This window comes from Crocuta crocuta, unplaced genomic scaffold, assembly GCF_008692635.1.
Source record: "Crocuta crocuta isolate KB4526 unplaced genomic scaffold, BGI_CrCroc_1.0 scaffold564, whole genome shotgun sequence".
Classification (NCBI taxonomy): Eukaryota; Metazoa; Chordata; class Mammalia; order Carnivora; family Hyaenidae; genus Crocuta; species Crocuta crocuta.
Window position 1 is genome coordinate 4,069,952 of NW_027533010.1, and position 26,346 is coordinate 4,096,297.

Consider the following 26,346-nt stretch of genomic DNA (forward strand, 5'->3'; position numbering starts at 1 on the left):
CTTTCTTTTAGAGACATACACATTGACTTGCAGTGTGATTTCTGCCTTTAAGAAATGGTCGCCTTCCCTTGTTATTATTTTGAACAAATGTACATCATGCTTGTTGTATTTCATTTTCTGAATGGAAGTCACCTCCTTCCCAGTTTGCATGGCCAGGGTTGGGGAAGAGGAGAGGTTTAGGGCACATCTCTTTCTTCCCAAACTATCATTGATTGGAAGAATCTGTTTTTACCCCAAATTTTAACCACATTTTAAAAACTTGTACAAAGCGTTTCCCCAGTTTCTGTTCTGACTGATGTCATTCCCCAAGAACCTAAGTATTTAAAGAAAAATCATAGTAAAAAAATGCACTTTTAGGCCACAAAACGCGGCATAAAACTGAAACTATTTTGTTGTTTCTAGAAAAATAATTGCTTATATACTGAACCCTTGGTGTTAAGCTCTAGTGTTAGGTTTAAAAATGTGGATATATTTATAGAAAATATAAAAAAAAAAAACAAAGCTACTCCTTGCATAGGGCAAAATCTGTGACTGTGGCAAATAAGTGACTAAGGTCTGAAAACCCCTGGGTCAGAGAATGTTCCTAAAGTTATTCAGCTATTCTATGAGGGACAGAGGAACGTTACATCTTGGAGCTGGGATTTCTCCCCCAGTATCTCTCTCTGTGCTCCCGCCGGTGCCTACTTAAGGAAACAGGGTGGTCAGGCCATTCATATTTGGAGGTCTTGAAGCCTAGCCACCACTGAGGTTGTCATTATACAAGAAAGTGGGGAACGGGTTCCTAGCACAGTCTGGCCTTTCTCTCTGCTATAGCAGAAGAACCTCAATTTCTTAGGACCCTTATGCAATAGTCTCTTCTTTCAGCAGAGAGGATGCAGGTCCTACTTGATGGGGGGGTATTTTTCTTTCCTATTATGGAAATGAACCACTGAGTTGCTCTCAGTAAAAACAGTTTGTCCCTGAACCATACGGAAATTATAGACAAAAGAAGTTTCTTAGGTCATTGGGTCCACCGCTTGCTAGCCTGGGACCCTCCCACCTACCATAGTGTTATTTCCAGTTTTTAATCCACTCCTTTTCTGTGTCCCAAGTCCTTCCCTCTGACCGCTGCTATATTACTTGATGGGTCACTTGTAGGCAGATTATTCTTGACTGCACAATCCTTCTCATAGACAGTTATGAATCTTGATGCCCCATGGTGAAGTAGGCCTTTTGTTCTTCCCCCACTTCTGACAAACAATTCCTAAGTACCTACTTTGCACCAGCTGGAGGCCAGGCCAAGAGATAATGGAGTTCAGGAAAATCCAGTTCCTGAGTGTTTAGGCTTCTACAACAATGAGTTATTTTCACTTTTTTTTCTCTTGCCAACCTCCTGATGGTCTTGAATTATTCTCAGGAGTAGCCCCAGGCCTCCTTGGGAAATAGGACCCAGTTGTGTGCAGGGAATCCATTTCCTCTGCCAGCTTCTCCTTAGGCATCCTCTGCCTCCCCCCAAAACACAGAAGGTCCACCTCCATCCCAGCCTACCTTCACCCCCATCCTCCAAGAGCTGATAGCAATTATTTCCAGGTGACAATACATGTAATTTGTATTTGAGCCTTGTCTCCGCTTGTGAATAGAAAGTTCTTGTTTTCCATTAGAGAAAGGAGGTTTTCCAAGAGTCCAAAATCATATTCCACATTGTATTCACACAGAAGGCTAGTCTGAGGGGGAGAATGGATAAATTATTTGATTATGGTCAGAAAACTTTATGTTAAGGCCCAACTCCATCACCACGTCCTTCGATGACCCTAGGCAAGTCACTTAACCTCTGTGAGGCTAAATGGCTCACCTTATAAAGTGGAGCTGCTGTTCCTTGGCCATCCTACTTGAAAACATAATGTTTAAGCTCTCATTGAAGGGTTCCAATAAAACGATGTTCATGAATGTGACCATGATTATCAAGTGTTCTGCAAAGGCCAGTAATTTGATTGCACGGTGACGTTTTATTTTGTGTAGAGCCCCTATCTGCTTGTATCTATGGGGTGTCCCTGTGTCTTTTGAATTCCCTCACCTCTTTTGCTAAGGTCCTACAGAACCTCTATAACTTCAGGGGCAAAAGCGGCATCTGCTCTTGCCATCTCATGTCAAAACCACAGATGGTCTTGCACCATCCATTTGCCCATTCTGGTGTTTAGGCTGCAGGCATCAGCATCGTAAGGACCTAAAATGCTCTATGAGAGGGGAGCTGAACCTGGGCCTGGTTCCAGGGTTCTACGTATGGGTTTTAGGGACTTGATAAGCTTGCTGAAGTAGTTTGTGAAGTTGTATGCCCATGTGTGTTTCCTTTTTTGTCTGTTTGTTTTCAGAAAGTATCCATAACTTCCATCAGATTTTAAAAAGGACCCTTGGCTCAAAAACATTAAAAAATTCACTGCTCTAAGACAGCTTTTTAAAATTAGTACATTGATGGATAAGGTTGCTTCATAGCCAGGTAGGAAAAGCATGGATAAAAGTCTTATTATATATTACTTTTAGTTGGGAAGTTGTCACTTTAAGAAAAAGATTCTCAGAGCCTCCATTCTCTTGGAGTCCCATTTAAGGCTTCCAATGAGACATCAATGAGAGTGCTCTGTGAATTGCCAAATGCTATCTAAATGAAGTTTTATCACACTTTCCCTGCTTTTGACGTTTTTCACTCTTTACATTTTCCACTTCCCTACCACTTACATTCTTTTTTATAATCATAAACTATTTTGTGCTTGTACATGAGTGATTAGAAAAATTAAGAATCAATACATAAAAAGTAAAATGGTTACCTATATAATTACACATATAATTTTTAATACACACATGTACATATATATACACATAAATGTTCTTTTATAATTTTTCTAGCATTCTGTATTTTCCTCTTTGTTTATTGATTCCCATTTCTTTCTATGTTTAAATTAATATTTTGAATTATTAGAATTTATTCTCTGGTATCATAGATCCTGAATAAGGCAAAACTTGTTTGTTTTTGTCTGAAATAATCCCTTAGAAGAAAGGGAGTTGTCAAATATTTGACCCCTGATTATTTCATATCACAGGACACTTTCTCAAATATTTTGCTGAACATCATCAGAGTTTAAGCTTAGTTTAAGCAACTCTTATGTAAATGGCACCTGTAGCTTGGAGATCTCCTTTTATTCAAGCATATAAAGAGGTTTTTCAGAATTAGTTAATGGGTAATATATTTTCTGAATTTCTGCATGTCTTCACATTTAATTAGTAGTTCAGTTGTGGGAACAGAATGCTAGGAAATCATTCATCTATTTTTCTTACAATTTTGAAGGCATTGCTTCATTGTTGTCTAGTACACAGTGTTGATAATGAAAATTCTGTTTTTCCTCTGATTCTTGTTCCTTTAAGGTAGTAGAGTAGTCATGAATCCTGCTCACCAACTATTTAGGGTGCTTTTCCCTTCCCAGCACTTGGTAACATTACTTCTTGGACCCCTTGAGCTTGCATGGGGTCATATGACTAATTCTGGCCAATGAGTTGTGAGCAGAGGGATATATGTCATTCCCAGACCAGAGGATTTTTTCTGAGAACCTCCAGAACTTTCCCTTCTCTCTCCACCATGGCAAAGGACAATGTTCTATGCAGTCAAATCATTAGCCTAGGTCCCAGGGTGAAAATGGTTATGACCCAGGAACACAGCCTTTCCATATTTATTGTATATTCTGGAGATATCCAACCACTCTGTGATTCCTTCTGAGCTCCCAAAACCCTCACTACAAAGCTTTGGGCATGAATCACACACTTCCTTTAGAGTGTAATATTCTAGCTTTAGCCTAGGTGCAAAAGTTTCTACTACCAGACACTACGGTAGGAGTGGGACAGGGATGCTCTTTTAAAGAATTAACCCAGTGACTGGCCTATCTTTCCCTTTGCATCTAGTGATGTTGAACATGGAGCCTTTCTGGGGCACCTGAAGATGTCCCTTACTTATTTCTGCTATTTTGGCCTATGGTTTCTTTGGCTCTTCCTGTCTATTCTGATCACATATGTTTTTTTTGTATTCTAGGAATTCTTCAACATTTTTGACCAACAGATGGTTTCCAACATGGTTCTGCTTTTATTAAAAAACAAACAAAACAAAACAAAACAAAACAAAAAACCTTTACTGTCATCTCAAAGGGATCTTTGCAGGGAAAGGAGAGGTAGTTTCCCATGCTCAGGCTGACATTTTTAAGTGGAAATTAAATGTCCACTTTTAAATGAGTTTTGTTTCCAGTGGAAAGAAAAAAAATCATATTGATTCTGAGTTGTCTAAGTAGAAGGGCAAATATGAGAACCTTAAGAATATAAACCATCTCCTTTTCCTGAAGCCTTTAATAAGCAATTGTATGAACCTTTAATAAACAACTGTACTTAATTTTTAGAAGCACAACTTAGAAGGACATGGCAAGGTTATAGAGGCCTAAAAGGATGTAATAAAGATGATTTGAGGCTTGGGCAATGGGTATTTGAGTAGAAGTAAATGGAATTAGTACTATTTATTTTAGCCAAATAAAATTTCAGAGTGTCCTAATATAGTAATGCATAAAGTGCTAATGTGCAGATCAAATTTTTCTGTATCTCTACTAATGCCAAAATAAGTAGAAACTGAATTTAACTACAGAAAAAAAAAAAGCTTTAGGTGAAAAATACAAAAAGAACTTTCTGAATGTTAGACTTTTTAACAAGGGCAGTGGAATATCTAAGGAAGGTACAGAAACCTCTCAATTCTTACAAAAAAATCAGGAGAGTCAGTTCAGGTATAGGTGGGTCTGAAGATAGGAGCCTGCATTAGACTCTGTCCCTACAGCACTCTGGTTGTCTGAGAAGTTAAGTTGTGGTAAGTCTTTGGCACAGTGGAATAGATCATGAACTGCCTATAAAACCATAGGAAATCTTGTCCTTCACCATCCTTGTAACATGACATAATGCAAAAGAAGCCTGAAATAGTAACGTTTTGTGCTTGAGTAGTTTTGCCAACTATTAAAAAGCTCATATTTAACTTTTCAATTATGAACTTGAGCCTTCTTTGGAAGTCGTCTTCTTCCCATAAAGTCTTCCCAGATAATGTTTTCCTAGCAACATTTGACCAGATAGCCTAACACATACCCTTGTTAGTTATAAACCATAAGCTGCTTATTATTCTCTATTCAATTATCTCTAGTGGTACAGTTTTTTTTCCTTCTTTTTCATTGCTTTTGATAAAATTGCCAGCATGGAAAAACAGAAGAAGAGAAAAAATAAAGACTATTTATTTTAGCCAAATAAAATTTCAAATTTTCCTAATTTAGTAAGTTTTCAAATGCATAAAGTGCTAATGCGCAGATCAGCTTTTCTGCATCTCCACTGAGGCCAAAATAAGTAGAAATTGAATTTGCGGGGGGAAAAAGATTTAGGTAAAAAACAAAACAAGACTCCAAATGTTAGGATTTTTAACTTTGGCAATGAGATACCTAAGAAAGGGATAGAAATTAGTTTTCCAATTCTTAACAGTCTTTTCTTCTCCTGGATGAACTACACTTGTTCCTTCAATGCTCAGCAAATAAGTCTCAAGTTCCTAATAAGTCTCAGGTCTTGTGATAGGTCCTTGGTGAACTAGAGTGGATGTGAATAGCACAGTCCTTGTTCTCAAAACAGTTTATATTTTGGTAGCAAAAACAGACTAAATAAGCAGACAGCAAGGCAGTGAGATTCAGCAATAATCTGCATTTTTCAGTTGAAGAAACTTGGACTTAGCCTAAGTAACTCATCCCAGACCTCACATCTTTTTGTGAGGTAGATGAACAGATATTGTATTGTAGAAAGGCAAACAATCTTATGATAGAGAAAAGACTGGCTGAAAATAGCCCAGTGAGAAAGTTACTGATGAAGTGCTAATATGAGCAACATAGGAAATAGCACCCTAAAAGTTCAAGGAAAGGGTAGAAGCTTTAAGATATAAGCTGACACTGGTGAATAAGCTCTTTCTGAAGAATAAGACCTCAATTCAGCCTATAAAGCAGCGGTGCTAACTTGAGCATGCATCTGGCAGGCTTGTCAGATTGCAGTGCTGGGCCTCACCTCTGGAGTTTTGTAATCAGCACATCTAGGATGGGTGCTGCTATTTGGCATTTATAACAAGTTCTTTTCCCCACCTTCACCTGCCAGTCCCAGACCACACCAAGAATCTGCTCTAAATCAGTGGTTTTCAAACAGGGGTGTGGGAAGTAATGTGGTCCCCCAGGGGACATTTGGCATTGTCTGCAGATATTTTTGGTGGTTATACCTGGGTGCTACTACTGACATCTAGTCAGTAGAGGTCAGAGATGCAGCTAAACATCCCACGATGCACAGGGCAGCCCCCACAACAAAGAATTATCTGACCCAAATGTCAATAAGTGTTGAAGCTGAGAAATCTTGGTCTAGAGCTCAATCTTGACACTATTAGAAAGCCCTAAAAGTGGGGGGCGGGGGTGTGTGCCTGGGTAGCTTGGTCAGTTAAGCATCCACCGCTTGATTTCACCTCAGGTCATGATCTCACTGTTCATGAGTTGGAGCCTCACATCAGGTTCCACACTGATAGTGCAGAGCCTGCTTGGGATTCTCTCTCCCTCTCTCTCTGCCCCTCTCCTCCTCCTTCTCTCGCTCTCTCTCTCTCAAAATAAATAAATAAACATTTTTTAAAGATTTTATTTTTAAGTAATTTCTACACCAAACAGGGGGCTTGAATTCACAACTCCAAGATCAAAAGTCACACACTCCACCAACTGAGCCAGCCAGACACCCTTTATGTTGTATGTGTTAATGATTTCTTCATTCTCTCTGCTGTATAGTGATCCATTATGAAAGTATTTGACAATGTCTTTACTCATTCTAGTATTTGTTGGGCATTTGAGCTTTCAGGTTTTCATTATTATTAAAAATGCTCTTATGAACATTCTTACCGTGTCTTTTGACACACATGTGTGCATTCCTTGGGAGTACATATTTAGGAGTGCTGTATTGATTTAGTAGACTTTGCCAAAAAAGATTCCAAAGTGTTTGCCATCACTTTATACTGCTACCAGTGGTGGATGGACATTCCTGTTGTTTCACATCTTCAACAACACTTGGTGTCATCTTTTTTCATTTTAGTCATTCTGGTGGGTTCACAATGATTTCTCATTATGACTTTAATTTGCAGTAATTCTCCTAATGACTAATGTAGTCAAGCACTTTTTCATATATTAAGTGGGTATCTTTTTCGTGCAATGCTTGTTGAAGTTTATGCCCAATTTTCTATTAGACAGTAACTTTTTTTTTATTCATAGTTTTGTGTGTGTGAGTCATTTGTTGTTTATATATATGCATATATGCCCCACACATGGCTGTCTTCTTCCTTTCTTGGTGTCTTTTGACAAAAGGAATTCTTAATTTTTAAAAATTTTATTTAACTTATATTTTTAAATTTACATCCAAGTTAGTTAACATATAGTGCAACAATGATTTCAGGAGTAGATTCCTTAATGCCCCTTACCCACTTAGCCCATCTCCCCTCCCACAGTCCCTCCACTAACCCTCTGTTCTCCATATTTAAGAGTCTCTTATATTTCTGTCCCCTCCTTGTTTTTATATTATTTTTACTTCCCTTTCCTTATGTTCATCTGTTTTGTAGCTTAAAGTCCTCATATGAGTGAAGTCATATATTTGTCTTTCTCTGACTAATTTCACTTAGTATAATACCCTCTAATTCCACCCACATATTTGCAAATGGCAAAATTTCATTCTTTCTGATTGCCAACTAATACTCCATTATATATATGCCACATCTTCTTTATCCGTTCATTCATTGATGGACATTTGGGCTCTTTCCACAATTTGGCTATTGTTGATAGTGCTGCTATAAACATTGGGGTGCATATGCCCTTTTGAAACAGGATCCCTGTATACCTTAGATAAATACCTAGTAGTGCAATTGCTGGGTCATAGTGTAGTTCTATTTTTAATTTTTGAGGAACCTCCATACTGTTTTCCAGAGTGGCTGCACCAGTTTGCATTCCCACCATTAGTGTGAAAGAGATCGTCTTTCTCTGCATCCTCACCAACATCTGTTGTTGCCTGAGTTGTTAATGTTAGCCATTATGATGGGTGTGAGGTGGTATCTCATTGTGGTTTTGATTTGTATTTCCCTGATGATGAGTGACGTTGAACATTTTTTTATGTGTTAGTTGGACATCAGGATGTCTTCTTTGGAGAAGTGTCTGTTCATGTCTTTAGCCCATTTCTTCACTAGATTATTTGTTTTTTGGGTGTTGAGTTTGATAAGTTCTTTATAGATTTTGGATACTAACACTTTATCTGATATGTCATTTACAAATATCTTCTTCCATTCCATTGGTTGCTTTTTAGTTTTGCTGATTGTTTCCCTCGCTGTGTGTAAGTTTTTTATTTTAATGGGGTCCCAATAGTTCATTTTTGCTATCGTTTCCCTTGCCTTCGGAGACAGGTTGAGAAAGAGGTTGCTGTGGCCAAGGTCAAAGAGGTTCTTGCATGCTTTCTCCTTGAGAGGATTTTGATGGCTTCCTACCTTACATTTAGGTCTTTTCATCCACTTTGAGTTTATCTTTATGTATAGTGTTAGAAAGTGGCCCAGGTTCATTTTTCTGCATGTCACTGTCTGGTTTTCCCAGCACTACTTGCTGAAAAGAGTGTCTTTATTCCATTGAATATTCTTTCCTGCTTTGTCAAAGATGAGTTGACCATATGTTTATGGGTCCATTTCTGGGTTCTCTATTCTGTTCCATCGATCTGTCTGTTCTTGTGCCAGTACCATACTGTCTTGATGATTACAGCTTTGTAATATAGCTTGAAGTCTGGGATTGTGATGCCTCCGGCTTTGGTTTTCTTTTTCAAGATTGTTTTCACTATTTGGGTTCTTTTCTGGTTCCATACAAATTTTAGAATTGTTTGTTCTAGCTCTGTGAAGAATGCTGGTGTTATTTTGATAGGGATTGCATTGAATATGTAGATTGCCTTGGCTAGTATTGACATTTTAATAACACTTGTTCTTTCTATCCAGGAGCATGGAATATTTTTCCATTTTGTGGTGACTTCTTCAATTTCTTTCATAAGCTTTCTATAGTTTTCAGTGTATACATTTTTCACCTTTTTTGATTAGACTTATCCTTAGATATTTTATGGGTTTTGGTGCAATTGTAAATGGGAAGGAATTCTTAATTTTAATATATTAATGTAGTAATTAGATGTATAAATTAAATTGAAATTTAGGACCTTTTCCTTTATGACTAGTACTTTTTTGTGCCCTCTTTCAGAAATTTTCATCCCAAATCCATGATGATATGTTCTATTCTCCTACATTGCCTTCTAGAAGATTTATTGCTTTACCTTTCACGTTTAGATGAATAATCAAAGTAATTTTGTGATTGGTGAGAGGTAGATGTCAGCGTTCATTTCTTTCCACATAAACAAATGAGGTATGATCATTTATTAAAAAGACCATACAACATTGGGGCTCCTGGGTAGCTCAGTTACTTGAGCATCCAACTCTCGATTTCAGCTCAGGTCTTGATCACAAGGTTATGGGATTGAGCCCCACATTGGGTTCTGTGCTGAGCAGGGAGCCTGGTTAAGATTCTCTCCCTCTGCCTTTCTCCCCCACTCATGCTCTCTCTCTAAAATAAAATTTAAAAACTTTTAAAAGAACATTCTTTTCTTACTGTTGTAAATCAAGTATCCAAATATGATTGGTTTTAGTACCGTGGTAATTCTGAGACCATAGATGATTTATATAGAATTAGTATTAGTTATTTCTTAAATGTTTGGTAGAATTCACCAGGGAATCCATCTTGACCTAAAGTTTATTTTCTCCCCCTTTAGGAAGATTTTTAATTATATTTGATCTCTTTAATAGATATAGAAACAGTTATGTTATTGCTTTATTCTTCAGTGAGCTCTGGTAGTGTGTCTTTCAAGGAATTTGCCCATTTCACATAAACTGTATTTATTGGCAACTCTTAGTTTAGTTAATATTTTCTATTGTTTTCTTATTGTCTATTTCATTTATTTGTGTTTTAATTGTTTCTTTCCTTCTGCTAACTTTGGGCTTAGTTTGTTCTTCTTTCTCTAGTTCCTTAAGGTGTAAACCTAGGTTGTTTATTTCAGGTCTTTTGTTTTTCTTGATGTATGCATTTATAGCTATAGACTCTCTTAGAACTATTTTTGCTGCATCTTACAAGTTTTGGAATGTGTTTCCATTTTTGTTTCTCTCAGATATTTTTTATTCCCTTTTTGATTTCTTCTTTGATATATTGGTTGTTCAGGATAGTGTTGTTTATTTTTTATGTTTTTGTGAATTTCCTCTTTCTATCGTTTCCATTTTCATACCATTGTGTTTGGAGAAATACTTGATATAATTTCTATCCTCTTGAATTTGTTAAGTCTAGTTCTGTAGCCTAATATATGATCTCTTCTGGAAAATTATGCTATGTACACTTGAGAAAAATGTGTATTTAGCTACTGTTGGAGGAATTTGTTCGATATATGTCTATGAAGTTCATTTGTTTACAGTATTGTTCAAATATGCTGTTTCCTTCTTGATTCTTTGAATGATCTGTCCATTATTGACAGTGGGATATTAAATTCCCCAACTATTATTATATTGCTGTCTATTTCTCCTTTTAGTTGTTAATATTTGCTTTATGTAGTTAAGTGATCTGCTGTTGGATGCATAACTATTTATAGTTATTATATCTTATTGATGAATTGATGTCTTTCTCATTATATAATAACCTTCTTTGCCTCTGACCATTTTTAGCTTTAAATCTCATTTGTCTAAGTATAGTAACTCTGCTTTCTTTTGTCCATATTTTGCTTAAAATACCTTTCTTCTTCCTTTCATTCTCAAGTCTATCTGTCCTTAAAACTAAAGTGAGTCTCTTGTAGAAAGTATTTTGTTAGGTCTTGTTTTTAAAATCTATTCAGCCATTCTATGTCTTTCGATTGGAGAATTGAATTCATTTATACTTAAAGTAATTATTGATAGGTAAGGACTTACTGTTGCCAATTCGTTAATTGTTTTCTAACTGTTTGATAGATCCTGTGTCCCTTGCTACCTCTCTTTGTGATTTGACGACTTTTTGTGGACACAAGCTATGATTCCTTTATTATAATCATTTGTGTATTTACTACATGTATTTTCTTTTGTGATTACCACAAGGTTTACATGAAGTATTTTATCACATCCTATGTTATGCTGATAATAACTAGCTCCTGGTAATCACAATTCTACTTTCTGTCTCTATGAATTTGGCAACTCTCAGTACTTCATTTAAGTACAGTCATACACTATTTGTCCTTTTGTGTCTGATTTTTTCACCTGGCATAATATATTCAAGACTCATCCATGCTGTTACATGTATAAGAATTCCATTCCTTTAAAGGCTGAATAATATTCCATTACAGTGGAATAAAGGCTGAATAATAAATAAAGGAATTCCATTCCTTTAAAGGCTGAATAATATTCCATTATATATTGTATTTTGTTTAACCATTTATCTGTCCATAGATATTTGGGTTGTTTCTACCTTTTATGTATTGTGGATAATGTTACTATACACAATGGTGTGTTTAATTTTTTGAGGAATCAACATACTGTTTTCACCAAAGATACACCATTTCATTCCCACAAGCAATGCACACTGTTTCCATTTCTCCACATCCTAGCCAACACTTGTAGGCTTTTGGTTGGTTGGTTTATTTTTTTTTAATTTTTAGTGTTTTTATTTATTTTTGAGAAAGAGTGCGAGCAGAGGAGAGGCAGAGAGAGAGGGAGACACAGAATATGAAGCAGACTCCAGGCTCTGAGCTGTCAGCACAGAGGCTGACACAGGGCTGAGACTCATAAACAGCGAGATCCTGACCCGAGCCAAAGTGGGATACTTAACCTACTGAGCCACCCAGGTGCCCTTGTTGGTTGGTTTATTATAATAACCATTCTAATGCATGGGAAGTGGTATCTCTCTTTGGTTTTGATTTGTATTTCCCTAATGATTAGTGATGTTAAGCATCTTTTCATATGTTAGTTGGCCATTTATGTTTCTTCTTTGGGGAAATTAAAGTCCTTTGCCTATTTTTGAACCGAGTTGTTTGTTTTTGTTGTTGTTGTTGAAAAGAAACATTTTAAATAAGATAAACTGCTATAATATTGCCAGGATATACAGGAGTGCCTGGGTGGCTCAGTTGGTTAAGCGTCCAAGTCTTGATTTCGGCTCAAGTCATGATCTCACAGTTCCTGAGACCAAGACCTGCCTCAGGCTCTGTGCTGACAGCATGGACTACTTGGGATTCTCTCTCTCCCTCTGTCTGCCCCTCCCTCACTAGAGTTCTTTTTCCTTCTCTCTCTCTCTCCCAAAGCAAATAAATAAACTTTTAAAAAGTAGTATTTCCTAATACAATGTTGCCAAAAAAGGTTTTGTAATAATTAGCAGTGCCTATGTCTCACAAAGAAGTTTTATCCAGGATATATAAAGAACTTCTACAACTCAAAAAGATAAACAACCCAATTTGAAATGGACAAAAGATTTAAACAGACACTTCACAAAAGAACATATACAGATGGTCAATAAACACATGGAGAGTTGCTCAACATCACTAGTCATCAAGAAAATGAAAATTAAAATCACAATGAGATACCATTACATGCCCACAAGAATGACTAATATTACAAATAAAAATACAACCAAAAAGGTTCTCATCACAGAAAAAGCAGTTATAAGTATGGAGATAGATGTTAACAAGACTTACTGTGGTGATCATTTCATAATATATGTGAATATCAAATCATTATGTTGTACACCTGAAACTACTGTAATGTTACATGTCAATTATACCTCAACAACAGAAAGAAAAGGAAAAAAAATAGTACTAAATGTTAGTAAGGATGTGGTAGGACTTATACACATTTTTTAAATGGTGCAACGAGTTTGGAAAAACATTTTGGCAGTTTCTTAAAAAGTAAAACACCTTTATCATACAACCCCTCAATTTACTCCTAGGTGGTTACCCAAGAGAGATGAAACCTGTCCATACAAACACCTGTAAATAAATGTTGAGGGTGGCCAAAAGGTGGACCCAACCTAAATGCATATGGACAAACAAATTGTTATATAGTCATAAAATGGAATATTACTCAACAGTAAAAAGGAACACATTACTGTTACCTGCAACATGGATGAATCTCAAAAATATGATGCTGTGTGAAAGAACTGAGCCACTAAAAACTACATACTATATAATTAAATTTATATCAAATTCTAAAATAAGAAAAACCGATCTATTATGGTATAAAGTAAATCAGACCTTGCCAAGGACCTACAAGGGAGGAGAAGGACTATAGAGGGAAACAAAGGAGCTTCAGGGGATGATACAAATATTCTACATCTTGAGTGTGGTGATGGTGGTTCCACAGATGTACACATTTCTCAGATATCATCTAAACACATACTTAAGGGGTGCCTGGGTGGCTCAGTCGGTGAAGTATCTGCCTTTGGCTCAGGTCATGATCTCACAGTTTGTAGGTTTGAGTCCTGCTTTGGGCTCTGTGCTGACAGCTAGGAGCCTGGAGCCTTCTTCGAATTCTGTGTCTCCCTCTTTTTCTGTCCCTCCCCCACTTGTGCTCTCTCTCTCTCTCTTTCAAATATAAATAAACATTTAACAAATAAAATAAATGCACACTTAAAGTAGGTGCATTTCATTGTATATAAATGATACCTCAATAAACTTGATTTTTAAAAAAATAATTTCTTTTAGTAACCAAGAACCTATGATGATAACATAAGTTTCCTCACTATGAGGATATACTTGGGTCTGACCTAAGTATGACAAATCAACACCTTACAGGGAGGAAGGCATGTAACTACCTAGCTTCCTTTATTCATCAACTGAAATAATTGCCCATGATACCATTAGTAAAATAATTACACATACTCTTTCTTATTCAGATTTTCTGAATAGGCCACTACATTTCAAACAAATAAACTGAAGAACAGAATACTATATATTTTATTTATTTTTTTAAATGTTTTTTTTTTTTTAATTTATTTCTAGAGGGGAGAGAGAGAGAGAGAGACAGCGTGAGCAGGGGAGGGTCAGAGAGAGAGGGAGACACAGACTCTGAAATAGGCTCCAGGCTCTGATCTGGCAGTCAGCACAGAGCCCGACGCGGGGCTCGAACCCACGAACCGCGAAATCATGACCTAAGCAAAAGTCGGATGCTTAACCGACTAAGCCACCCAGACGCCCCCAGAATAATATATATTTTAAAATGTTTGGGTTACCAGAGAGCAAAAAACATTATTTATAACATTCCCCAAGTAAATGGAATAAAGCATTTCAAAATTAACTTCTTTTATATTTCAAATATACTCTGTTATGTTAAATAGTCCTTTGACATAAACCAAGCACATGGGATATTCCAAGGCTGTCAGCCAGGCCTTCAGTTCTGTTATTCAGTTGTTATACAAAATTGTACAAATTCTATTTGCCGTTTTGTGTGGATAAAATAGGTAAACCCAATGAAGAACGTTTATCTTTAAATCATAAGGAATTCATTGAAATATAACTCTTAAAAATAAAATATAACGTTTTGATGCTAGAAATAAAAAGGACAACTCAACAATAAAAACATACTCTTGTGTTCTAAGATTAGTCTCAAAGGATAAGCTATCGTTATTATCGTGTGAAAATAAATCTAATTATTGCCTTGAACATATTCTGGACAGAATGTTATATCTGATGGTGTCATCTCCTAGGGGTCGAGATTTTAACACTAAGAAAATGATCTTCTTCTCTTATATTTTCATGACAAAAATAGGATTCTTGTTAAAAAGACTAGATTACAAAAAAGGGAGAGAGAAGCAGGGAGAGGGGAGAAAAATCTCACCCAGAATGTCAGGTTTCAGGAAGACGCCCTACTGGCCTGAATCTGTACATTTTTCTCTGGGTGTGGTTTCCACAGTGTGTCTGCAATTAGCTGTAGAATAATTATACAAATGGCACTGAGTCATTTTACTCCGGTAAATTCAACCCTTAAAACTAGGAAAATGCTGCTGATTTGACCACAAATCTATTCTTTAAAGATCTTTGAGAAAATAATTTTTGTCTTCTTCAAGTTGTAGCATGGGATCCATTAGAAAGCCAAACTCTTCTGTCTATCTAAAAGAATGTCATCTCTGAGTCTTTTGATTTTCTGGGTTTGAATTATACATAGCCATGAAATTCAAGGTTTGTCTTCCCTCAAAGATCTTCCACTGTAATAGCATGATTTACTAGAAAGTTACTTACCATATAACACAGCTTCAAAGACCAGATCCCCTTTATTTGCTCCTTAGAACATTTCATTATAGCAATATGAATTAATGCCAGTTGTTACGCCAGGAGAGATCAAGCTGAAATGTCCACAGAAGTCTAAGTAATGGAATCTCACAGGGAATAATAGACACTATGATATGTTCTTCAGTGACTTACAGACTATGCTTTCTGTGAAAAAAAAAAAAAAGGTGCAAAATTGAGCAAGCCCCCAGGGCATAAAACAAACTGAAAAAATAAATACAAGGAGAGTAACTTACAAATTTAAAAATATATAATCAATAAGGATGGGTGAATATGGCAGCATTTTGAGATAGAACTGCATTTTCAACTATTTTTAAAATGTTTCCCATTTGGCAGAACCCCAAATGGGCTTTGCCAAGCACTTTTTCTTCTTAATTTTTAAGTGCGTATGTATTTCAAGGAAAATTTAATCCATATGTTCCTCTCTCATTTACACAATTTATCAAAATGTTGCTTTGAATGAGCCATTTAATGTCTAAGAAAACTGAAATACTTCCCCCACCACCACCACCAATAGTAGTTTTTAGCTTTTTTTTTCTTCCTCAATTAAATATTGTCTGGTACTATACATGAAGCTAATTGAAAAATATTCAATTCTGTTTTAATATTCAGAATCAAACAAAGTCTGATAAAATTAAAAATAACAGAAGATACACTCCCCCATAGTACTGTATTTTCAAGTTTCTAAAAGCCTCCTCTCATTCACATGGTTCCTATAAATCAAAGAATGCTAGAATGAAAAGTTCCCACAGAAATGTTAAAACTTTTTTCTTTCACTTTAAAAACCAGGAAACTGAGTCCCAGAGAATTGAAGAATCTGCCAAAATCACAAAGCTAATTAGTGACAGAGCCAAGACATGTATCTTCCCGTTCCAGTGACTTCTTTGGTTTTTCTGATTTTAATTAGGATTTTTATCTATATCTAAACACACAGAAGTATCAGTATGATACTAGGTCATTAAAACAACAACAATAATAGCAACAGAACAGTGGAGCTCACTTCTGCATGAAATGTACCTGCCTGCTTCCAAAAGATCAACTCTTGAACAACTGACAGGCTGGAAATGAAAAATTCAACATCTGGTGTTGCCATCGAAAATTTCAATGGCTCCATGCACCATGTGATCCTAATTGCATCTATCCTTTACCATCTCCACATGAGTAGGTGATAGATCCATTCAAAAGAAAAATTAAGTCCCAGTACACTTTCAACCCTTACCAGTAAGATGTTACAGAAGAACAGGCTGATTAGGCCTTAATGATAAGGGTATTTCTTCCTCTCCTCTTTCTTCTCCTCTTCCTTCTTCTTCCACTAATGGGGATTGTTCTGGGCTACACAAAAATCTGGTGATGGGCATTCCATGGGATAGAACCGAGATACACCTTTGGTTTGTCCTCTATTACCAGCATCTTCAGGGAAGATAAAAAAGCACAAATGAGTAAATAACTGCTATCCCCACGGAAGGAAAAGGAGAAGAGAGGAGTGGAGAGGAGAGGAGACCTTTGGAGCTTCCATTTGTTATGTTAGGAGGCAGTCATGAAGTACAGACCACAAATCACAATCAAAAGAACTATGACCTTGTAATTCACCAGTATTGATATTGTGTTACTCTCTGTTTTATAACAGCAACTTTTAAAAATATGATGGGAGGGAGCATATAATATGTATATGCCTTTGGGGACAAAGAAGAGAATTGGAGACCTTAAATCATATGGTGCAGAATATCTCAACCACTAATTCTTTAACCGTGGGTATATTAACTTCTCTCTTCATCTCAGTTTTCTCAACTATAAAATAGAAATAATAGCAGCACCTACTTCATAAGGATTCATGAAATAATACATGTAAGGCACTTAGGACAGTGTTTGCATATAATAAGACCTCAATAAAAATAACGGGTTGCACTGTTATTTTTTTCTTTACACTAAAATAGGAAAACAGGCAAATCCTAGGACTTGTGGCAAACAGAGAAAGAAAATACAGGACGATTATTTAGGACTAAAAAGGAGCTTGGAATCTTGGCTGAGTCCAAGCTATTATAAATTTACTGAACTGGGATTCTAAACCCAACTAAACCCAATACAAAACAAGGACTCGATGGATGCTACTATAATAATTGCCCATATTATGATTACCTGTAGCATTTGAAACACTGTAACCTTACCTTTTTCTATCTTGACCTCCAGCTGTTAAAAATAACTGTATTCAAAGACTGGGCAACCAATGAAACCCAGTTCAGGAGGCTTCTTAGAATTTCTGGTTTGAGAAATGGTTACTTTGGCAATGGCCTTAGACATGATAGCTTAGGGTGAGAGTGAGATGATTCTTCAGTCTTTTCTTGGTGAAATTTTTCTCTTTTTATCATAATTCTATTGATTTTACCAAAAGAGAGCCATTATTATTGTTGCAGGAAAATAAATAATGGATTCAAGCCTGAAAGAAGGCTTTTCATCTAAGGGAGTGTCAGATTGCATTATGCACATGAATAATGCTCCCCAAATCCAAAAGATTGGTGTCATTTTTTGTCATGTGCTAAAATATTATGAGTAGAGACCCCGGGGGAAGCAATGTGGCAGTGTTGGTTGAATGAATTAATAAAATTGCTCTCTTCAGCCAGGACTCTTGGGCATTGCTGAATACTTTCACAATGTGTAGAGTCAAATTATATCATACAACTGACCATTGTAGTCATAATATCAGACATTTGGGGACTAATGGACATAAACATACATTAATAAGTGAAATGCTTCATATTTAAATGGCTAAAAAATTTTAAGTTTGCTCTTGCTAAGTCTAAATGAAATGGCTAAAAAATTAATTTTTCATAAGTGGGAAGGGGTACAAGAAGCTACTTCTAAGCTGTGCATAGCAATAGTAAACAAACACCCTCTAATCAAAACCTTACAGATGGACAGTTCCCCCTTGAAATAAGGAGACACTAGTAATGTGGCTTGGGTATTATCGTCAGACTTGACCAAGGGCCATCTTGAAAAAAAGGACTTGAACTTCAGAAGAGGAGCTCTGGTTGCTGAGATCAGGCAGGACCACTGCATATGAGCTTTCAATTGACAGAAGAAGTCAGGAACCAAGAGACCCAGGATTACTCTGTCAGCTTTGCGACTGCCCTTTGCTTATTATTTTTGGTGCCCTGTCAGTTTCCTATGATGATTACCAATAAAAGCTGTAAAGTAATTTTAAAAAGCAATGTGCATTCTGGAATAGTAGTGGGAAACTGCTTCACACTCTGCAGCCAGACTTGAATGTGGGGAGGAAAATCACAGAGGACGGAGGAAAGCAACTGTGGAAGAATAGAGGAAGTAGGGCTAAGTCCAGAGGCCTCTGTGAGGAGGAAAGGAGACCATCTGGCCAGAGAAGGGATTCCAGGAATCCCAAGCAAGAGAACTGCTGTCTCTCACATTCTAGCAATACAAGTTTTGTGGATTATTTTTTCCAGGCTTACAATCTATTTAAAAATCTGTACTCTACTGCATAATAATTCTTTCTTACAACTTTTTCACAGTGCTTTCTGAAAGAGTTTATATTCTGGGTTTGGGAAATGCTGAGAAGTCCAGCTCACTAGGAAATAAATTAAACCTGAAAACTTAACCAAACTTCCTGAATGGCCAATATATGAATTTATCTCCAACTCAAAAATGAACAGAGCATTGTCTTACCAAATGTCATCATTTGCTGCTTTGAAGAAGAGACTAGAAAGACTCGTGCTGAACCATTTCAGAGCATTTTAGATGTCTTCAGCTGAAACCTGGAAATCAAAGCAAAAGAGAAGAAAAATAAATATATAAAAACAAAGTTTGTGAGCTTTGGGAAACAAGTGGTTTGGGGGAAAAGCTAATTTTCAAAGGTCTCCATCTGCCCCATGGCCACTCCCTTCTCTTCTAGGAACTTTCCGCCTCTCTTCATTTCAGTTTTGAGTTAGAAATACTGGAACTGATCATTTTTCAGCCTCAATAAGTCCTTGCTAATTATTTTAACATTTCAGGTTCAGGAAACCCAAACCCAGTGTTTGTTAAGTGCTCTTTGCCTTGATTTGTATGCCCTCTTATATTTCAAGGGAAGTTGGGTCCATGTGTTTCTGATTCATTTTTACTTAACTCATCAAGACATTGTTTCATGAAGGCCATTTGATGTCCAAAGATTCTGTGAACCTTTTGTTCATTAAACCATATAGCCAGTAAAGCAACATGTAGTTTATAACAAAAGAACAGAATTAGGAGACCCAGGAACAAACTCTCCTACCTCTGTCCCTCATGTGCTTTCATACAATGATGAATCACTTTCCTAGATATCTCTGTTATCTGGGGAGAGATAACAATGTTTTATGGTAGATGTAGAGAATTTTATAATAAAATATAATTTTGGAGAGTCTTTGTTAAGAGTAAGGCAGGTTAGAAACCAATATCAAAATAGCTCTCGAGTTGAAAGAATGAGCTTTTGCCCAGTGTTGAGGCTGTTATACTAGTTTTCCTGGCCAAGTCCCACAACTCAACATTAAAATTTCAAATGGTGATTAGACAAAACAACATTTCCACCTGAAAGCATAATTCTTATAGGGACTTATACACTGGGAGAGTTCTAGATTTCCTACTGGTTTCCTTTTTGAGCTAATAATCACACTGCCAATCTGTTTAAGGATTTGCAGAAAGTTAAGAGGTACATATTTGCCATAGAGAGATGTTCCTGTTTTTGACTCAAAGGTCAAAATTCTCCTAATGTTTTATTTTGGGGCATGGAATACTGAAGTCAAACTTCCTCGAAACAGAGTGGCAACAAATTTAGCAGGTACCAACAATAAAATAATTTATTTTCATTCATTCATTCCAGCTTTCCACTAGGTTCATTATCCTGCAGTTAATTTTCTGGTCTCTAGGTTCTCAGGTGGCACCATGATAGTTTACCAAGCCTGCAGAGGGCAACAGAGGATACTCAAGGATCAGTTTTGGCTGGGGTCAAGAGCAGAAATCAAGGAAGTTCTCAATCAAAATGACAAGGAAGTTGCAGGAAACATGTTCAGGCAAACTAACAGGATTTGTCTTTCCGGCTTTTTGTTTCAGGAAGGCATCTAGAAAAGAAGAGAGTGATCATAGGGTTGATGAAGATCATTGAAAATTAGCTTTTACCAAAAGCACTTGTTTCCCAAGCTCATAAACTATGTATGTATGTATGTGTGTGTGTGTGTGTGTGTGTGTGTGTGTTATGTATATATGTATGTGTTTTCTTTTGATCACTTGACCACCAAGCAGTGGCCTGGTATCAGGCAAAGGGCCCAGTCAAACATGGTATAATCAGCACCCAGAAGAGACTGAGACACACAGGCAGAGAGTCAGTAAGCATGTATGTAATCCCCTTTTCTCAAGCTTCCCAGGAAGAGGGGTGGTTGGACTGGGCATGGCCAGATATACTATGCATGTGCTGCAGGAGAGGCACCTAGCCCCACTCCTGGTCTTTTTATAGAGTTCTCACGAAAGCAGCCTTGTGGTAAGGGGGGCAAAATAACAGAAGGTTTGCTACTAGTTGCTCAGAGGAAGTACATACCACTGTCCAGTACCAATAGCCCCTGGAGATCTCACAGCAAGTTGAGACTAGCCACTTTCTTTCCTGATGAGATAAGAACTATTAACAAATACCAGCCAGCTCCTGACAGGCATCCTAGAGCGATTCACTGGACAAGCCTGCTGGTCTCTCCACAACTGGTTAGCTATTGAAACCTATTAGGAGAATACCTACTACTTGCCCAGGGACTAAGATGAGGAAATCAGGAAAGACATAACATCTGTATTTGACCCATGGCAGGGGAGGTGGGCCAACTGAAAGCTTGCCTTCCAGGAGTTCACAGTCTAATGAATGATGCCAGAACAAATAATGACCTCACAACATGGAAAATGATTTTATAGAGGTATGAGAACCATCAGTGATAACTACAAATGACGTGGTGATCAACCCTCGGGGCAGGAGAGAGGGTTCTTGGAAGCCTTCCCAAGACATACATACTTATGGGAAGGCAGGCTATGGGTGCAGGCTAAAGGAAGGGCATTCCAGGCAGAGGGAACCACATGTAGGCAGGAACCCTAATTATAGCCAAGCTGAAGAAAGTTTGGAAGAAATAACCCCCGTTCCCACAGTTTTACGTATTACAGAGGAGTCAAATCATAAGAAGCTAAAGTTCAACAGTGTATCACAGCCTCCAAAAATTCCACGAACAATCAAGCAATCTTCAAAAGTGAAGATTCTTTTAGAACCCTCTAGAGTCATGAGTTGCCCCTCAAATGTCATTTGAACCTTTCTCCTGCCTGAGTGGCCGGGTTGATAAGGTTATCAATTGGTCACTGAACTTGGGCGATATTAGCTAAACTGCCTTTGCTACTTGGCTTTCTTATCTTCTGGCCTGGGTGTTTTTTCCAGAAATAGCCCAAGTACCTTATATACCCTAAAAGAAGCATAGAAAATCCTTCTGGTCAGGCCAAATAATATATAGCTCCTAGAACAAAACTCGAAGTTCTAAAAATAAGAGAATCCTTCTTTTTAAGGTTGACAGTATCTGTTCATAATCAATCCTGCTTCAGAATCTGAAAGGCTTAATACTACCAGTAGGGTCACAGTGTCATCTCCCATGATCTGGGTCACAGGAAAGTTGTTTCACTATCTTCACTATCTCCTTTAAAGGCTTACATGTCTTTGGCCTTAAAATTCTGCTTGTGTCAGGGATGCCAGTGCACTGCAATCACCTGCTAATTGACTTTCATAGTCACATGGGAGCCCCTGTCCCTCTCCATCTCTCTTCTTCCTCAACCAGGCAGTGAATGAAGTGACATTCTTGGTAGCTCTGAAAAGGCTTCAGGGAGTTGTGAATTTTCATATTGATAGCTCTCAAGCTGGTGTGAGAGGGCCTTTGCTTTTGCTATGTAATAGGAGAAATGGAAATAAAATTTAGAAGCCCATCAATAGATTTATTAATTGTAAATTATTACATGTTTTGAAAAGCATGATGTACTTAAATGGGTGAATCTGGCTGATGTTAATTTAGTGAGAGGGTATATTTGTTACCTATTGTTGTATAGCAAATTACCCCAAAACTTAGCGGTGTCAAATAATAATAGCCACTTCTCTTTCATGTTTCTGTGATTCAAGAATTTGGGAATCGCTTAAGTAGGTTTGGGGTCTCATGGGGTTATAAGCAAGTGGCATCTGGGCGTGGGGTCGTTTTGAAGGAGTTTTCACACACAAGCCTGGTGCCCCAGCTCAGAAGGCTCAAACAGCTGCTGGCTTGAGCAGGTGGGGCTCCTCTGGATGGTCTCGCTACTTGTTCTTAGGTGTCATGGCAGCTTTAGGGTATCTGAACTTCTCACATGGCAGCTCAGGCATATCTCCTAAGTTACAGAGTGATGGGGAAGTTGTGTCACTGCTCTCGCTCTAGCTTCAGAAGTATGTCAGGGGACTGCTTCCCGTCATTCTATTTGGTAGCATTGACTCACTGAGTTTGGTGCATGTTTAAGGAAAGGGTAATTAGACTCCACCTTTGTATTGCAGTAGGGTCAGAGAATTTGTGGTTTTGTTTTAAAACAATCACAAAGGAAGTCGCGAAAAGGGGAGTATTAACTGAAAATGACAGATAAGTAGAAAAATATAAAGGCTATTCATCAGAATTTGAATTTCCAGATACTTCTTTAAAATTTGTCATGAATCAAATTCAGACTTTAAAAATTTTCGCAGTATCATTTTTGCCTTTTACTTAGTTTCTAATTTTCTGTGACATATGTCTATTTTTTTCTCAGTGACATCAAGTTTCTTTTTAATTTAAATGATTAAATCTTGTTTTGCACCTACTAGATGCTAGGCATGTGCTAATTGGGATTCAGATGCAAATTTATACAGCTCATGCTTTCAAGGAGTTCACAGTCACAATTGCAATTCCTTGTGACAACTGCAACATTAGAAGCACAAACAAGGCATAGAGATGAAATAGATACGGGAAAGAAAAAAATTGGATAAGTCCTACCATGTATTTCCATTTGACTTCACAGACTTGGAAAAGGAGATTTTTAGTTGCACCTGTTTTACATGTGCCATGAACCACTTTGTTAATATGAATTTAGAAAGCATTTCCAAAGGTAGTTCTTCAGTGCAAAAACCAGACAGATTTTGTGAGGTTAAAACACAGAGATCTAAGCATAGGATTCTTGTCTAAGATGTATTAATGAGATGTCATTTGGTCCAGCCCCGTGCCTCCAAGCGTCTCAGTCCAGCCCAAATCCATGGAAATCCATCCTACCATTTTCAGGATGGTGCTAATAGGAATAGCTCTTGCATTTCATATGGTGAAAGCTATTTCCTACACTGCAGGAGGAAACACCCTACGAGGAAGCATGTGCAAAAAGAGAAGGGCACCGGACAGCACCTCAGGCTGCACTCAGAGGCTAGAAGAAGGAAGACAGTCACTGAGGAGATTAGAGACTGGCAGTCAGAGTTAGGAAGGTAGAGAGGAAAAGAAGAACCAAGACAGCACAATGTCATGACAGCCCACGAAGGGGGACTTTTCATAGGGATAGGAGCTAGAATAACCCTGGGAATGAACTATGTGGGTCAAGAAAAATGAAGGCTAAGATTGGGTGCTTCTCAAAGCACAAAGTAGTTCAAAGAGGTTATTGGTGAACTTCATGTCATAGCTTCAGCCAAGTGATGGAAAGGCTGCCAAGATGGCCCCAGATGACTCAGCACACTGTCACCAGACACAGGGTCCTATGGTTCTACCGGGATGGCAGCACTCTCCTCAATGCGATTCAACAGCTATGCATTTGAGCACCTACTGTGTTTCTGGCCACTTTTTCAGTGGCTGCACACTCCCCATCAAAGAGACTAAATTCCTTAGCCCAGTATTTATTGCTTTCCAATATCATTAAGCCTGGCTTATCAACTACTATGCCTTTGCATACACCCTTTATTTCATCCTAATATGATTATGCTAAGGAAAAAATGTCATGTCTAAGTTTTTATTTCTCTCTTGCTGCCAGGGAAGAAGTCCAAAGAAGCTAATTCAGAGATTTACCATGGTAGGGATGTGTTAGAGGAAAAGAGACTGTTGAGATAAAAATTTTAGGCAGAATTCAGGAAAAAAGTAATCTGGTTAAAGCACATCAGCCGAAAGGGTAGGAGCTGATTTCCCAGAAGGGCTCTTAATTGCATTAGAGTGTATCAGAAAATTGCTTAAGCATTTATCAGGAATGCTAATTTATTCCCAAAAGAAAGTTGGTTGTGAACCGTCTCACACAAAAAGTATTTTATCCTAGACTAAGTGTGGGGTAATTTTCCTCTCATCTATTTACCCTTCCTCATGAACACACAATTTTTTCTCAACATCAGAACATATTTTGCACCTTCATGGCCATGCCTGAGTCCCAATCCCTGTCACTTCTTGTTGCTCCAGGCCAAGATCAAATGTTCTCTCCTCCTTATCATGTTTTTTTTCTATTCTAAGATACATTTCTTTTATTGCTACCCTTATTTGTTACTGTTGTTGACTGTATTACTTCTTATATGAATTATAAGAAATTTTATCTTTACCTCTGATGTACTCATTAATATTAAATAAAGGTAGAATAATAAGTGTATACTCCATAGTATGTAAGATGTTTTATAGTGCAATCTTCAATATATTGTACTTCATAGAAATATTTCATAATCTAATTAATTTATCATTAGTCAGATTAGACCCAGTGGTGAATCTTCAGTACGTGTCATGGTATAAGATGGATGCTTCATCTTTAGCCATTACATTCTTACACTTGCCAGCAGTAAGGGGGAAGAAGAGAATGACACATCTCTTCTTTATAAGGACATAGTCCAGAAGGTGCACACAAAATTGTCAGAATGGTAAATGCACCAAAACACCAAAGTACATTTGATTACGTCCTATTAGTTACCACTTCGTCACTTTACACCGTCAGTAGTGAGGGAAATTGAGAAATGGGCACTCTTTAAAAATCATGGGTTCCACTACTAAGGAGGGAAAAAAGAACAAATATTGAGGGAGAGCTAAATTTTTTTCTTATACAGCCAGCTAATTCTAACATTTACCAAATCTCACTTGTCAGGAAATTCCTATTTTAATTTAACTTGTTTTTCCATGCTCCAGCATACTCATTCCTCTTGGCTTCTCAGTAAATACTAAGAGACCCTGTTTTTTAATGTAGCAAAATATCAGTTCCAAGCTCTAGGATAATATGTAAATATATATATATATGACAAAAAAACGAACCACTTTTATGTAAAACATCATGGTTCCCAACTTTTTTTGATCATGTGCCACAATCAGTAAATATTAGTTCTCATGATATATTTACATTCATCTATTAATAAATGTACTATTATATTGTATAAATTATAAACATGCACAAAAATTAAATTTGAAAAGATAAAGAATGAATACCAATAAAAGTTCTAATATTTTCTTCCCTCACACCAATGGACTTCCTTAGGCAAACACCAAACTAACAGATTTTAAATATCTTGACTAACGCTCTTCAGCTATCACACACATCATCATTTCAACTGAGAACTCAACCAAAATCCAGGCTAGGACAACATGTTAACTATATGTTGTTATATTGTTATATCCCACATGGAAAAGAAATAACAATTGTTGAAACTCCCACATTTGGGGTCTGACAAACAAATTAAGCGTCTCGACAAAATGTCTGCATTGAAAAACCCATTTGGGCTTTTTCACAACATAGTTGACTTTGTTAAAGAGTTCAATGTCTTCTTGTTTATGAAGTTTAAATTCTACTACTATTGGGTTACTCAGATGGAATAAACAAGGAACGCTGCTGTTCTGCTCATTGTGGTCATGAATTACAGGGTCCTGGAGAAGCATGTTGAGGTACTTTGGAGTCTCGATTTCAATGTGCTGTGTGTATACTCTATGCTTCTATACAACATGA